The sequence below is a fragment of the Hippocampus zosterae genome, chromosome 9 (assembly GCF_025434085.1).
Source record: "Hippocampus zosterae strain Florida chromosome 9, ASM2543408v3, whole genome shotgun sequence".
In the NCBI taxonomy this organism is placed as follows: domain Eukaryota; kingdom Metazoa; phylum Chordata; class Actinopteri; order Syngnathiformes; family Syngnathidae; genus Hippocampus; species Hippocampus zosterae.
In genome coordinates, this window is record NC_067459.1 from 13357185 (window position 1) to 13371078 (window position 13894).

At 41.1% G+C, this 13894-nt stretch overlaps 2 protein-coding genes across 5 annotated transcripts in view; both read right to left on the reverse strand.

The window, feature by feature from the left end:
• prxl2b (peroxiredoxin like 2B) overlaps positions 1-13894 on the reverse strand; it is a 260615-nt gene that overhangs the window by 182922 nt on the left and 63799 nt on the right. The window lies entirely within an intron of this gene.
• The window catches only part of pax7a (paired box 7a), a 61181-nt gene that overhangs the window by 39284 nt on the left and 8003 nt on the right, over positions 1-13894 (reverse strand). The window lies entirely within an intron of this gene.

Consider the following 13894-nt stretch of genomic DNA (forward strand, 5'->3'; position numbering starts at 1 on the left):
TGTTTCTTCAATGGCCTTAATTGGCGACTTCAAGGTTGCTTATTAAAACCAAAGGAACCTCATAAAGGGGGAAATGCACTGAAAAACAGACTGCTTTTGCTCACAATGCAGCTTTTGTTGTTTGATTAGTATCATCTTCATAAGATGGATTTTTTTCTTTACAACCTTTGTTGGATTTTGCAGGCACACCTGTAATTACAACCTAAATTTGGGTATGCTGAGATGAGAGAGAGAAAAAAAAACAAGAAAAACATGTTGTTGAAATACATGAAAAAACAAGCTTGTGCCAGAGGCTTCATCTCGAGTACACCTGTGAATTAAAAAAAAAACTCCTTGTTCGCCAAGCCGCCATGTCCTCAGTATATCAGCCGCACCTTTTGCGCACTATCCGAAACGTGGGGACAAAAACAGACAGGGCTTTGGCAGCGCGGCATTAGCTCATAATGGCTCATTTTGAAAAGCATATTAGTTCCAGCATAATTACGACGAGGCCTTGCACTCTGTGTGTGTGTGTGTGTGTGTGTGTGTGTGTGTGTGTTTTGCAGGCATTCACAAGACCATCCTGTGAGCTCCGAGTCACACCAGTTGACTGTGACTGACAGCAGATTTAGCTCAAAATGTTTTCTTCCTGCCTCGTATCCCACAGGACAAAAATAACATGGCGTCTTTTCTCTCCCTTTTTATGTTGGCTTGTTTATTTTTGTGCCTACCTTTTGTCGTGCCTGATACCGCAATTATACTTTTTGTCAGTCAAGGGGTGGGGGGGGTGGTGAATATCAAAAGGCCTAATTATGCAAACAGGCACCAGATAAGCGATGGGATCTGCTATCTGTGACATGCATCTGTCTCTGTGCTGTCTCTGCTGCTTCGGGCCTGCATATAAACAGGCCCGCCTGTCCTCAGGACTGCATGCGATTCAAGCACACAACACTGTGGGATGTTTTGGGGGCGTGAGGTTTGGGGAGGCGGCATTGGCGGTGAATGGCGGTGGGGGTGAATCAACATCAAATAACTAACAACTTCCCCAATTTGCATTTTTGGGAGAATGGCATCGTCGGCGAAGGCACGTCATCCCAAAGGGGGTGCCGCAGAGTGAAGGGGACGGCACGATGCATCGCAGATAGCGACTTTGCGCCACGGCGACGAGATCGGCGATAAACGCGATACTTTGAAAGACAATTTTCGCCATGAAGAACCTCCCGCGGTTATCTTTTAGCGGGAGGGAAGACAACAACAACAACAAAAACTATCTCTACCTTGTCTTGTTTCAAAAGTGCTCAACTATTTAAAAGAGTTCAGTTGAAACAACTTTTTCTTCAAACTGTGAACACACATGCAATAGGTCAAAAGCCATCATTTAAAAAGGCCATATACAAAAAATATATATTTTAAATAATTATACATCTCCCACATAATTAAAAGAAATAAACTGTACAAAAAACACTGGATGCATTGTAGTAGGCTATCTGTGAGATATGTGCTTTTAAGTGGTGGGGCCTACTTGCGAGTGTCTGGGCGTGAGCTGTGGCCGAGAGCAGCTCCTGCGGGACTAAGCTCAATGTAAAGCAAGGAGTTTTGTTAATATAACTCAGTCATAGCTTTCTTCTTCTACTCTTTTTCTTTTATTTTAAGTATTGTACTGAATGGAATGAGAATTTTCCATGATATTTACAAGATCATTTTGTACAACATAAAAAGAATAGAGTGTCCAGGAACACACTGTTCAATATGCAAGGATCAATAGGTATGCGGGTATGATCGTAGTTTTGAGTAGTTGAGTTTTGGTAGTTGAATAAATTCTCTCTATCCATCCATTTTCTAATCCGCTTATCCTCAGGAGGGTCGCAGGCATGCTTTAGCCTATCCCAGCCGTCTTTGGGCAGTCGGCGGGGCACACCCTGAAGTGGGTGCCAGCCAATCGCAAGGCACACACGAACGAACAACCATTGGCGCTCATAGTCACACCTGGGCATACTAAACAGTCGACACGAGTACCGCCTGAACAAATACTAAGTTTTGAGATTAATAAAGAGTCACATTAATTAATTAATTAATTGCTTGATTGATTAATTAATCAATATCACTTAATATCATACTCGGCCAGCACTATTGGACATAGAAACATTTCCCTAGAATGACAGTCTGTAAAAATACTGAATCTGCTCAGAATGGTCACATCAACTTGATCATGATTTTTGAAAATTTGATGATGGATACTGGAGTTTTTGTCTGAAAAAAAAATTACCTTTTGGGAAACGTTTTCGTCTTATATTGCCAAGAGAAATTATAGTCAATACCCGTATTGTAATTAGAGTAAACCAGTAAATTTAATTATTTCTCAATGTATCTCTTTGACGCTTTCATTTTGACTGCTAATCAGGGAAAGCCTTTCCCAACTGCCTGACAGGTTTTTGTGAAAAATATCCTCCAATCAGGCCGTACGGACCAAAATTCCAATGTGACTGTTTCAAAAGGCATCATTTGGGCTAAAAAATTTGACTTAAATAGTGCAAATGGAACATTATTTATGAAAAAATAGGTGGACACTGGAATTGGTCGTGTACTTTCGCAAACTATTTTTTAATGGATTGACTGGTTATGCGTGATTGTTTTTTTTCTTTTGTTTTTTAATTATTTTTGAAAATACCAGACAGCCACTTGTCACACCTGTTCTCATCACAACGACATCTGCATTTTAAAATGAGCAAAAGTAGGACTTTTTACAGCAAAAATGTCCAAACTTTTCTTCTGTGGTACATTCTTTCGTCTGTCTTTAAGAAGAGAGGTAAGAACGATGGGAGTCTCTCTAATCTTCTCACAACAAACAATTGAAAAGCCCCCTGTTTCTGGGGTTTGGGGTCCGAAGCGGGAAGGGGGGAGGGGGGGTTGCAGTGTGAGGAGCAGCCTGAGCGATGCTCTTTTATGGCTCTTGTCAGTGGGAAGAAGGCGCGGCGCGTCCATGAGAGCGCACGCTAGCGGTTGGCGCTCACCCCCCGTTCGCTGGGCCTCCCTGCCTTTTCAGCCCGCTGAGACAAGCTCCTCGGGGGGCCATTAGAGCATGAATAGGTGCCTGACAGGCCTGTGCAGCACCGCAGGGCATCCATAAACGCTGACATATTGACTCCCCATGCCTGGGCGCTGCCCAAGTGTGAAAACGTGACGGCCTCGAAGGGTGGTGGGATTCTCTCTTTCTTTCATTTACAACCCAACTAATAAAAAGTATTTGAGCACCACCGCGGAGGAAAATGCTGTTTGTACACAGCGATGCCATTGTAAACAACGTTGTCTTTTCTATTGTTACGGAAGCGCTGCGCTCGCACTGTAGTGCGACTGCTTAGTCATTTTCCCTTCTGTTCCACTCACAAGAGTACAATATGCATTTATTCACGTTTGATCCTCATTTGAAAAGATATGCATTGTTTTAAAAAATTGAATTGTGGGATGGATATATGCTAATTCCACTCAATTCAATAAAGAAAGCATTCTATTTGGTTCTATAAACCAGCATTGCATCCACTCAAATCTGAATTCAGCTTTTTTAAGCCTCAATTATTTGCAATCACCATCTTATTAGAAGGTATCACATGTATCCTAAACGGAATGGAATCAAACGGAACAGCGATTGCACAAGTTCAACCCTCCACACATCCTTAAAAATATATCTACTGCAAAGATAATTTCAAGACATCCGGTGCAATTAATTATCATGAAAACACTTCTGAAATCATGAAAATCATTATTCTATTTTTTTGAGGAGTGGCGGGGGGGGGGGTGTTATTTGGTTAATTAATCAAATTCTATAAATTTCTCTTCGTGGTACAGAACACCTTGAATGCAAGGCGGCCAGCCCAATAATCCTCATACATGGCACACATTTGTTTCATGGATATGGTAAAATATGATTTTTAAAAAATGTAATGACATTTTTAAGCCCATTCCATCATATTTTGCATATTTGGGAAATTAGCCCAGAATTGTTTTTTTCAACAAAAAAAAACGTGTTTACCAAAAATTGGATTTACCATGAATAAAAACCCAAAATGCATTTTCCCTCAAAGATTATTAAAAGCTATTATACTAAAATTGTGCCACAAGTAATTTCCTGAAAAATTGCTTTTTTAATAAAATATTTCAAATTTTATAAACCTAGTGCAAAATAATTAACAGTGGAGTTTTTAAAAGTGGCTGCCTGTGGAGGTCTCACAGTTGCAGTCACCTGGCCAAAAGAGCTTCTTACAATACAAAATTACAATTTAAAAATCAAGCGGGCATTTCTCAAGAGTATAGAGGAATGCACACTGGACCTTCTTCTTTTTTTTTTGTCTGTGCCTGAAGTAGGTATTCTCAATTTCTGGGCAGGGAATTTTTGGCTATCAAAGTTTGACTGAGAAATTCAACTCAGCACTGCATGTCCATAAAACGAGGAGACGAATGTCTTTGAAAGCGATAAAAAAAAAGCAAAAAGGTAGTTCTCAAAAACCACCGATTCAAAATTGCATACTCAATTTTAATTCATCTCTTCTTTTATTATTTATAATTTTATGTGTGGTTTTATTGTTTTTGTTCATGGCTGTAAAATGTCCTTGAGTGTTTTGAAAGGCGCTTGTAAATAAAATTGATTCATATTATTATTATTATTATTATTTTATGTTTATGTTTGTTCCCAGCGAGGAGCTGATTTGCTGGCTGCAAATAGATGTGGCACAGCGCCGCATATTCTCCGGGGAGGCAATGAGTGATGATGCAGAAATAAGCCCATTAGTTTGGGAAAATTGGGGGTGCAGGGGGAAGGACAAAACAGTGCAAAGTTGTTGGACAATTTGAACACATTTGTGATTGGCTACACTCATGGGGGGGGGGGGGTCGAACGTGTTTGCAGTCTTTTTCTAGCGCACGGCCAATTAAAACAAATGAATATGGTGGCCCATCAGGAGCATAAAATGGAAAATGTTCTGGCGCTAAGTAGCATAGGCTAATGGGCATTTTTAAAGACTAGCGAAGCATGGTGGTGGTGGTGTGTGTGCTAAACCTAATTATTGTTGCACATTATGCGGCCCTCTTCCCGTATTGTAATAAAATTAGCCCCAAAACGCCTTTTGTCTGTTTGGAATGCAGCGTGAGCAGTCAAGACTTTGACAAGCCTCGGCGGCGAGGTGAATCGCTTGCAAAGTGCGCCGTCTTTTCAATAAATTACGTGCCTCCTGACCGGCTCATCTGATTTAACATGGACATCATAAAAGCCGGCGTGGCGCTGACTAATTTCGCCAAATCTACCATTTTGCCGGAATAACGACAGCTTAATCAGCACGACAAACATGCATTTGCGCCAGAGGTCCTGCTTATTATTTTTTATTATTACTACTCCAGAAGATTCCCTCAGACAGGCGGGGAAATCTAATGCCAGCGTCTTTTGATGTGCTTCGCGTTACACCCAAACAGCCACTTTCACGATAACAAATGTCGTACAAATTAAATAGACCTCTCTGTCTGTCAAGCGGCGCTCATTATTAAAGTCAAAGACAAGCATGATCCTTCTTGCTTCCGATTTTATGGATTCAAAAACTTTACAGTCATCTTCCCAGCAGGGAAGATCATCTTCGCACCTCAAAGAAAAAACAAAAACAAAAACAACAACAAAAAAGGCGTTTGTCATCGCTTGACGTCGACTGTCACCCACCAAACACGTCTGATAAATACCTCGTTGGTCGGACTGACTGTGATTTACGGAATTACACGGTGAATTAAATCGTGTTTATCACAGAAATTGCTCGTTGGCTGCAATGGAAACATGGTCAAAAGATAGAATGCGTTGTGCCTCAGAGCAAAAAATGCAAGATAATATTGTACATTTGTTTGTCTTCTTTTTTTATTTGACGCTGTGAAGGTTCTCTGTCTTTTTAAACAATATTCATGATTGTCTTTAGTGGTGATGAGGTCAATCAGTTCTGCTTTTTTTTTTGTAATTGCAGTCTAACGACGTATCTACATCAGCTGCTGTTTTATTGTTTTTAAAGAATGGATATTTCTTACTCCAACTTAACTCTAGAATACATAAACCCAAACAATCCATCCATCCATCTTCCGATCCGCTTATCCTCACAAGGGTCGCGGGCATGCTGGTGCCTATCCTAGTTGTCTTCGGGCAGTAGGCGGGGTACACTCTGAACTGGTTGCCAGCCAATCGCAGGGCACACAGAGACGGACAACCATCCGCGCTCACACTCACACCTAGGGACAATTTGGAGTGTTCAATTAGTCTGCCATGCATGTTTTTGGAATGTGGGAGGAAACAAGTACCCAAAGAAAACCCATGCAAGCCAGGGGAGAACATGCAAACTTCACACAGCGAGGCCGGAGCTGGAATCGAACCCGGTACTTCTGCAATGTGAGGCCAATGTGCTAAACAGTCATCCACCGTGCACTTAATGTTTGCTTTCTTCCGCAGCAATTTTGTGCCATCCTTGAATGATAATTATTCAAGCGAGCCCTTTGCACTTTGGGGACAAAAACACTATCGTAGGCCGTTATTTAGTCTGTTACAAACTACCTTTGTAGTTGGTTTAGGATAGTGGATCTGTTTGACATGCATTGAAAACGGATTAGCAAAAAGGAAATATATTAAGTGCATGTACAGTATTTTGTATTCATGCTATTAAAATAGCCATTTTATTGTATATCTGGTCCAGAGGTGTGTGATCCTATATGGCCCCCCCACAGTGAGTTTTGGGTTAAAAGCGTCAAGCAGACACTTCCAGTTCAAAACAGTATCTCCTAAGCGCTCCCTTCCAGCGTTCCCTCTCTAGTTTTCTCCCATTAAAACGCCATCTCCCCTTCACATGTCTCTCCTGGTGAATCAGCCATGAGAGGTAAATAAATGGCCTTTGGGGAGGCGTCGTCCTTCTTGTCAAGACTCATATCCACTCGAGAGCCGCTCGTTGTCAACTCATTCCTTCGGGCCATTTCCTCCTCTCACTGCAGTCTAATGCAGGCCAGCCTGCGCGATCGCAGTCGAGGTAATACTCCCCAATCAAGATTCATTACAAGGACAAGTGTGCGAGCGTGATGTCCACCGCAAGTGACACAAGACTGAAGAAATAAGCCTGCTCCCTTGTTGCAAATTGGATTGCCAATACAGCCAACAGATGCTGGGAGAAAGTGGAGAGAAAGACAATGGGGCAGAAAGTAAGCCACTGTAATGACTCCACTTGGTAAACTAACACAGTATTGATCGCCTTCTCCTTCTTGTTTGTTTAGAAAAGCCTCATCCCCGCTAATAGCTGTCTTAGAGTGTAATCTCTCCCTTGTCCTCCCCCCACATTATGTGGCTCTTTTCAGAGTGGAGGTCCAATGCGGTGCTGGGCTGCGCGGCAATGGGAGTGCCAGCCGATTGTTTGCTAATGTTGACACCTGCCAGAGCCGGCTCGCTCTATTCGGGGGCCCGCCAAAGCCTCCGGAGGGATGCCCCCCCCACCCCAACCGGCTCCTAACACCACTCCGCCACCCCTCTTTAGCCAGATTAAGAGCAGGGTTGCCGGGGTCACAAATCAGCGGACTCCCTCTGAAGTTGGGAGGCACCAAGCCAGAGAGCGAGAGGACTCAAAGGAAACGCTACAGAGGGGAGGGACACGAGGAGGCAAGAAGGATCAAGACTGACAGTCCATTGTCCACTCAAAAGGAGGCGAAGAATGTATCGTCTTGGCTGCTGGCCCCCTTCAGAAGTATATCAACACAGGCGCCCACTTGAGCACACTGCATGTTTTGTAAAGGTGTGCTTTTTAGTTTCTGTGTTAGTCCTTAACCAATACAGTATTAAAAAAAAAAAAAGACATGACAAGGGAATTGCAGAGACCAATGGATCACATCGGTCCACACACATATTGGTGCCAAGAGAGTTTCAACGATTATAGAGTATTTTCATTTCTCATTGTTTTTACCATTTACGCACATATTATTGGTTGACTCATTTCATCTTCTTTTTTTTTTTTTTTTACAATTTCTACTCCTGTCTTGTGTGTTTAGAAATAATCCACACATGAAGGAATATTTGATTGACTATGTCACAATATTTAGACCAACCAAAAAAAAATTTTTTTTTTCATCCACGTGACCATGAGAGACAGTGCCCATGTCCCTGTTGCTCTTCCTTTGCAGATGTACATTAATGCAAAATGTTACCCCCCCCCACACCCCCACACCCCTCAAAAGAGAAAGAGAGAGAGAGAGAGGGTTCTAAACTAAAGCAGAAGCGGCCTGTCCCCTTTTTAAAAAGTGCTGCTGTCCAGCCTTATCGTGTCAGTTTGAAGGCCCCCATTCAAAAGTATTCATGCATCTGCCTTTGAGGCACAATGGCCGCTAGTTTATAAACTGTCTGCCCCGGCAGCCAAAGGCTTTGGTTCCTATTGTTTTGGTCCCCTTAATAAACTTTTTGGAGGAGTTCATCAACTTGCCTGAATGCAAGATTCAAGACAGAAAATAACAGAAAGGCCTTTTCTTTCCTCCCCACCTCTTTCTCTCCTCCCGGCGCACAACAATGGTGAGAGGAGGCTGTCAGACATCACACAGCCTTTTTTTTTCCAACTCTCTCTTTCCATATGGCAATACAAGAAAAAAAAAAGCATTCACCCACAAAAGGAAAGAGAATGGAACCTCTTGAAATGGAGAAGAAAGACAATGCTACTGGTGTGTGTTTTTCCAACATAAACTGCTCAAGAAAGCAAGCCCAAATTTTCAAGAAAATGATATGTTTTAGCAAAAAGAGGGTGGCTATTTTTCCCCCCTGGGTGTGGCCTTCATCACGTGCACTGACCTTGTGGGGCTGAGTTGTAAGAATTTGTAGTTTGAGGGCAAATCACACACCATCCGACTCCTGAACAAATGACATCGCGATCTGTCAACCGGATGATGCAAGATTTTTTTTTTTCCTTTTGGTCTCCCACTCACTTGAACGTTTACACGGTGCAATACCTCTGCAACCCACAACACTTGAATAGTCAAATGCCTGGATCATGGCACATTGTATAGCGTACATATTTTTTTCCCCCCTCTAAATAGACAATTACTAATTCTGAATTCAAATACCCTGCTGTTTTTTTTAATTGTCACTGTTTTAATCTTTTTTTTATTATATAATTTTGGGTCAGTGGAGGGCAAGTAGCAAAGTAAGCATTTTGTAAACATTTAATAACAACAAAAATTCCCGAACCTTGAATCCAACGTTTGCTGCCATGCTATGCGCACACGTTATGACAAAAATGTATTCGCAATCAATCGATGTCCATCGGTTGAATGCATGCACATACTTCACATTTATGAGCAAATGGACAACATATCTGAGACAAATTCATTTTTGAAGGACCCCAAAAAATGTTTGCTTCAATTGAAAATGGCCGACTTCTCTAATGTGGCTTCCTGAAGCTTTTTTTGTGGGTCTACCCATGTTAGACATGCCTAACAAGTTGCTAAATGAAACTGGCTTCCGAGGCTGACTTTTCCAAATTGTGCAGCTTTACAATTATAGCAAGAAGAAAAAAAACTAAGCAATGTGTCATTTTGTTCTCAGTGTATAGAAAATGACCAAAAATTATACTTGTTGTGCAATAAAGTGTCATTTTGGCTGTAAGCCATTCATACTCCGTTACACCTTTAAACTATGTGGCCGATGTTAAAAGTCTTTAATAGACATCTGCTTTAATTAATTTAATAGTCAATTAAAACAAGGCTCCACTGCATGCATGCTGCCCTCTTCGCCTGCTGGCCGCCTGACAACCGTAATTGATCTAAAAGCCAGTAAAGCGGACGAGAAAAGCTTTTAAATAAAAGCCCACTGTGGTCCAATTCAACAACCCCACCCCACCCCCACCTCGCGGCCCTCCCGGCTCCTGCCTCCATTCCCCACCACCATCTGACCCAAAAATGCCTTGTTGGCTGGCCCCAAAACATGCCGCCTACTGTTTCCCACCGATGCTCCCAGCGCTCTTGAACACCCTAATTAGATGTGACAAGTTCAACGAGCCGGTTTCGCGGGAGGAAAAGCCGCTCAGGTTATGATTTCCGAGTCGGAGCCACAAGGGATCGTGTGGACAGCTGATTCCTGTCAGCCTCATTCATCTTCTCACAGCCAATTAAACATCAACGCTAACAAAGCGGCCGACGATTAAACGCCTCCGAGGAGGCGAGATGGAAGGCTTGGCGGCAGGGAAGCTGACAGAATCATACTCGGAGCTGTTTCTAATATGATGTCCCTCTCATGGGGCCTCAATAAGCTGCCCAAAATATTAGAAACAGATCTCAGCGTGACGCAATCCTCGCAACCCGCTATAACAAGCACGTTGATGAATTCATAGCTCTTTGACAGCGACAATCAAAATGGAACCTGATTATTTTTGTAAAAGCAGGACATTTGTTACAAGTCTTGCATTGTACTTCAGCAGATACTGCAAGTGTGTATGGATTATTGCATCAGTGGCCGATCTATCCACATAGAAGCGCTGTTCAAGGAACATTTTAGGACAGATTTAATGGTTGGGAATAACTTTTGATTAATCTTATGATGAATTTAAAATGTATGTGGGTTTGATTGTTGATTAATAGTATACACTAGTTGGCTGTGGCCAGCAGAGGCGCTGTTGATTCAGTTGCAATGGGAACGTTACCTGAAGAAGAACATAAATTCACCTTGGCTAATTTTTGAACACCACTTAAAGTTTATGGTTCATGTTTTTTTTAATTTGATGTGTGAAGAATAAAACTTGATATAATGGGCTTGTATTGTTATTGTTTTTTTCTTATATATAATTTTTTTCCAATGTGATGCTAAATACACCGTCTAATATAAATGTCTAATATACACACAAATTTTCATAATGTATCATCTATATTGACCAATATTTACAAAAAAAAAATTATGAAAAAAAAAAGAGAGTGATTCTAGAAATTGCATTAATTACTGACAGAGTCGTTATAAATGTTATAGTGTGTATTTTCTTTAGGGCTGTACAAACATTCATCACATGGACCTCTTTTCGGTGTACCAAAAAAGCAAACTTTAAATGAATCGATATGTAAGTGCAGTCCTGATCTGCTGTATTTTGTGCATGATGTTAGTAATCTGCTTGAGTGTCGTTATTTTTGCAAATTATTGACCCATCTAAAGTGCTGAAAGTGGGTCGCATTCTTTTAAGGATGTAATGTTAATGGCTGAAAAAATAAAAATAATTTGGAGGTAGAAGAATTGGTCCAAAAACATTTCTGCCATGACAAAGAGTAAAATAAGTGCTCTTAATGAAGGCAGTTTGTTGATTAATTAAGAATAACACGCTACTGAATGTTTCCACATGTATGATTTAATGTTTTACCAAAAAGCTGAACAGTGCTGTTTTAAAAATATATTTGCACATTTGGTGCCCATCCCGAACAGAAACACTCATAAAACCTGTGAAGGAATGCTTGCAAATCGCAACATCCTTTTAGGGTTTTTATTACGAAATTCCTCTCCCCGTTTTGATTGAAAGGTAGCGTTGACCAAGCGGTTTGCAGGTTTGTCTCACAGTTCTGAGGTTCTGGGTTCGAATCTTGCCTCAGGGCTTCCTGTGTGGTGTTAGCATGTTTCTCCCGGTATACTCCGGCTTCCTCTTACATTCCAAAACAAGCGTGTTCGGTTCACTGAAGACTTTAAATTGTTCACAGGTGTGAATGTGGGTGGTTGTTCGTCGATATGTGCCCAGAGATTGGTACCCTGCCTGTCAGCTGGGCTAGGATCCCTATCGAGGACAAATACTGTGGATATTTGGACTGTGGCCAGAAGAGCAGGTTGGGAAGTTCATCTTGCATTTAGTGAAAATTGGAAAGGAAATCAAACACAGGCTTATTTTGTTTTGCGACAGGATACCTGGAGGGGGCGTCACTTCCTATTTAATTGGTCTCACATGGCGTGAAGACCCCAAACACACTACTCCATCCAGAGTGTGCGAATTGAATTTTGGTTGGGAAATAAAACGATGCTCTTTAACATCATAAGGCTGGTGACATCACACAAACGTGTTGTGTTGTGCTTCTTTGGGAGCAAGAAGTGTTAACCTTCAAGTGCTTGCCGACAATACGCGATCACAAGCCACCTCCCCTCCCCGTCGACGAGGGGAGAAATTGAATCCCTTTAAGTTATTAAGCAGGAAAGGATTATAAAAGGCTCTTTATAGAAATGAGCTAGAAATCCCCATGTCTTCCTCTGTGTACACTTTTTAAATTTCCCACAAGAAGCCAGGGAAGGAAGATTGGCTCTTTTCATGCAAAGAAACCACAAGAGATTGAGAGGGGAACCTTTTTTTTCTTCTTCTTCTTCTAGTCGTCGTCCCACATGGTAAGCGTGCCACTTTAATTAATAGACAGCCTTGAGAGGTATCACTGTCAGCCGGGATAATGGCAGCAGAGTGTTTGTGCCCCCATGAATATTTGTGATGTGATCAAAGTCAAATGGCAGCGCAGAAGGAATCCAAGCCTGCTCCCCCACCCCCCTCTTTTTATTTATTTTTTTAGATATATATTGCTGTCGATGCTTAAGCCGCTGACGCTGAAATGTCACTCCGGGTACGTTGAGCCTGTACCCCCACTTCCCCTCTCACGAGTGCTCCTTTCATTTTTATGCTTTGCTGGACTCAACATACTAACACTTTTTCCAAAACAATGTTTTAATAAAGAGCTGTCATTGCATATGTTCAGCTGTCACCACAAAAAAAAAAAAAATCACATCCATTTCAAGCAAGGACAAACCTGTCCTCTCGAGACTATATTCTCATTTATTGAACATAGATATGGTGCAACTATCCAAGAAATGTTGATTGTTTTTATACATCATGAGCATTTGTGAATTTTTTGTCATCCGTGATGTTTTAGTGGGTTTACGAATCACACGGCGAGCCGGGCTAAATACGCATGTTGGCGCCACTTTTGGTCCACATGCCCTATGTTGAACTCTTACTTATGGCGTCAATTAATGAAACCACGATACAGACAGAGCACCCTTTCTCACATTAATCACATTGGAACTGCAAGAATGAAGAGAAGTACAGAATATGTATTATGTACTTTTTTTGTTAATTTAAAGCTTAAATGAGAAACATGAGAAATGAGAGCAAAACTACAATCTTTTCATTTTAGTTTATGCACTGGTAAATGTAGATACATCCAAAATAAGAACGTAGGCTTGATTACCATTGTCAGAAAGATATTAATGATCGTCATCGGTAGCTGTTACGGTACAATTAGCTGAAAGGAATATTTATTATTGCAGCAGTGATTTGACGTGAGAAAAAGTTCTTGCATTTGGGCGTGGTTGGAAACTTTAATTATCGATATGAAAGGAGTGAAAAATGTAAAGGTGCGTGTGAATAGATTTAATTATGACTGAAGTTCTGTAGTTCCGTTCAAAAAGTGAACTGCAACATTCTATACATTCACTTCTGGTAAAATGAAATATTTCATGGATTAGTGTGAATATTTAAATGTTGCACGATGTATGAATAATGTATACAATATATTGATATACTGAACACATTGTACCTTTAAAAATGCAGGTGTATGGGTTTATATATTAATGTATAATGTTCATGTACAATGAATATAAAAGGAATATTTCTGACTGTGTACTATCTCTTTTTTTTTCAATACTGAGCAGTGCATGTATTGGGTGTAAAATTTTGTCTTGAATCAAAAAAATCGTTTTCATTTGACAAACCGAATGGAACAATTTCAATTTCAAATCTCTGTACGACTGAATCAAATCGCATCCCGTGTATCGACGAATCAGATCGAATCGTCTTGAAAAGGAAGACAAACAGCAGCTATCAATCAGTTTCAAGATGCTGCTGATTTGTTCTTTCCTTGAATGAAATTAAATTGG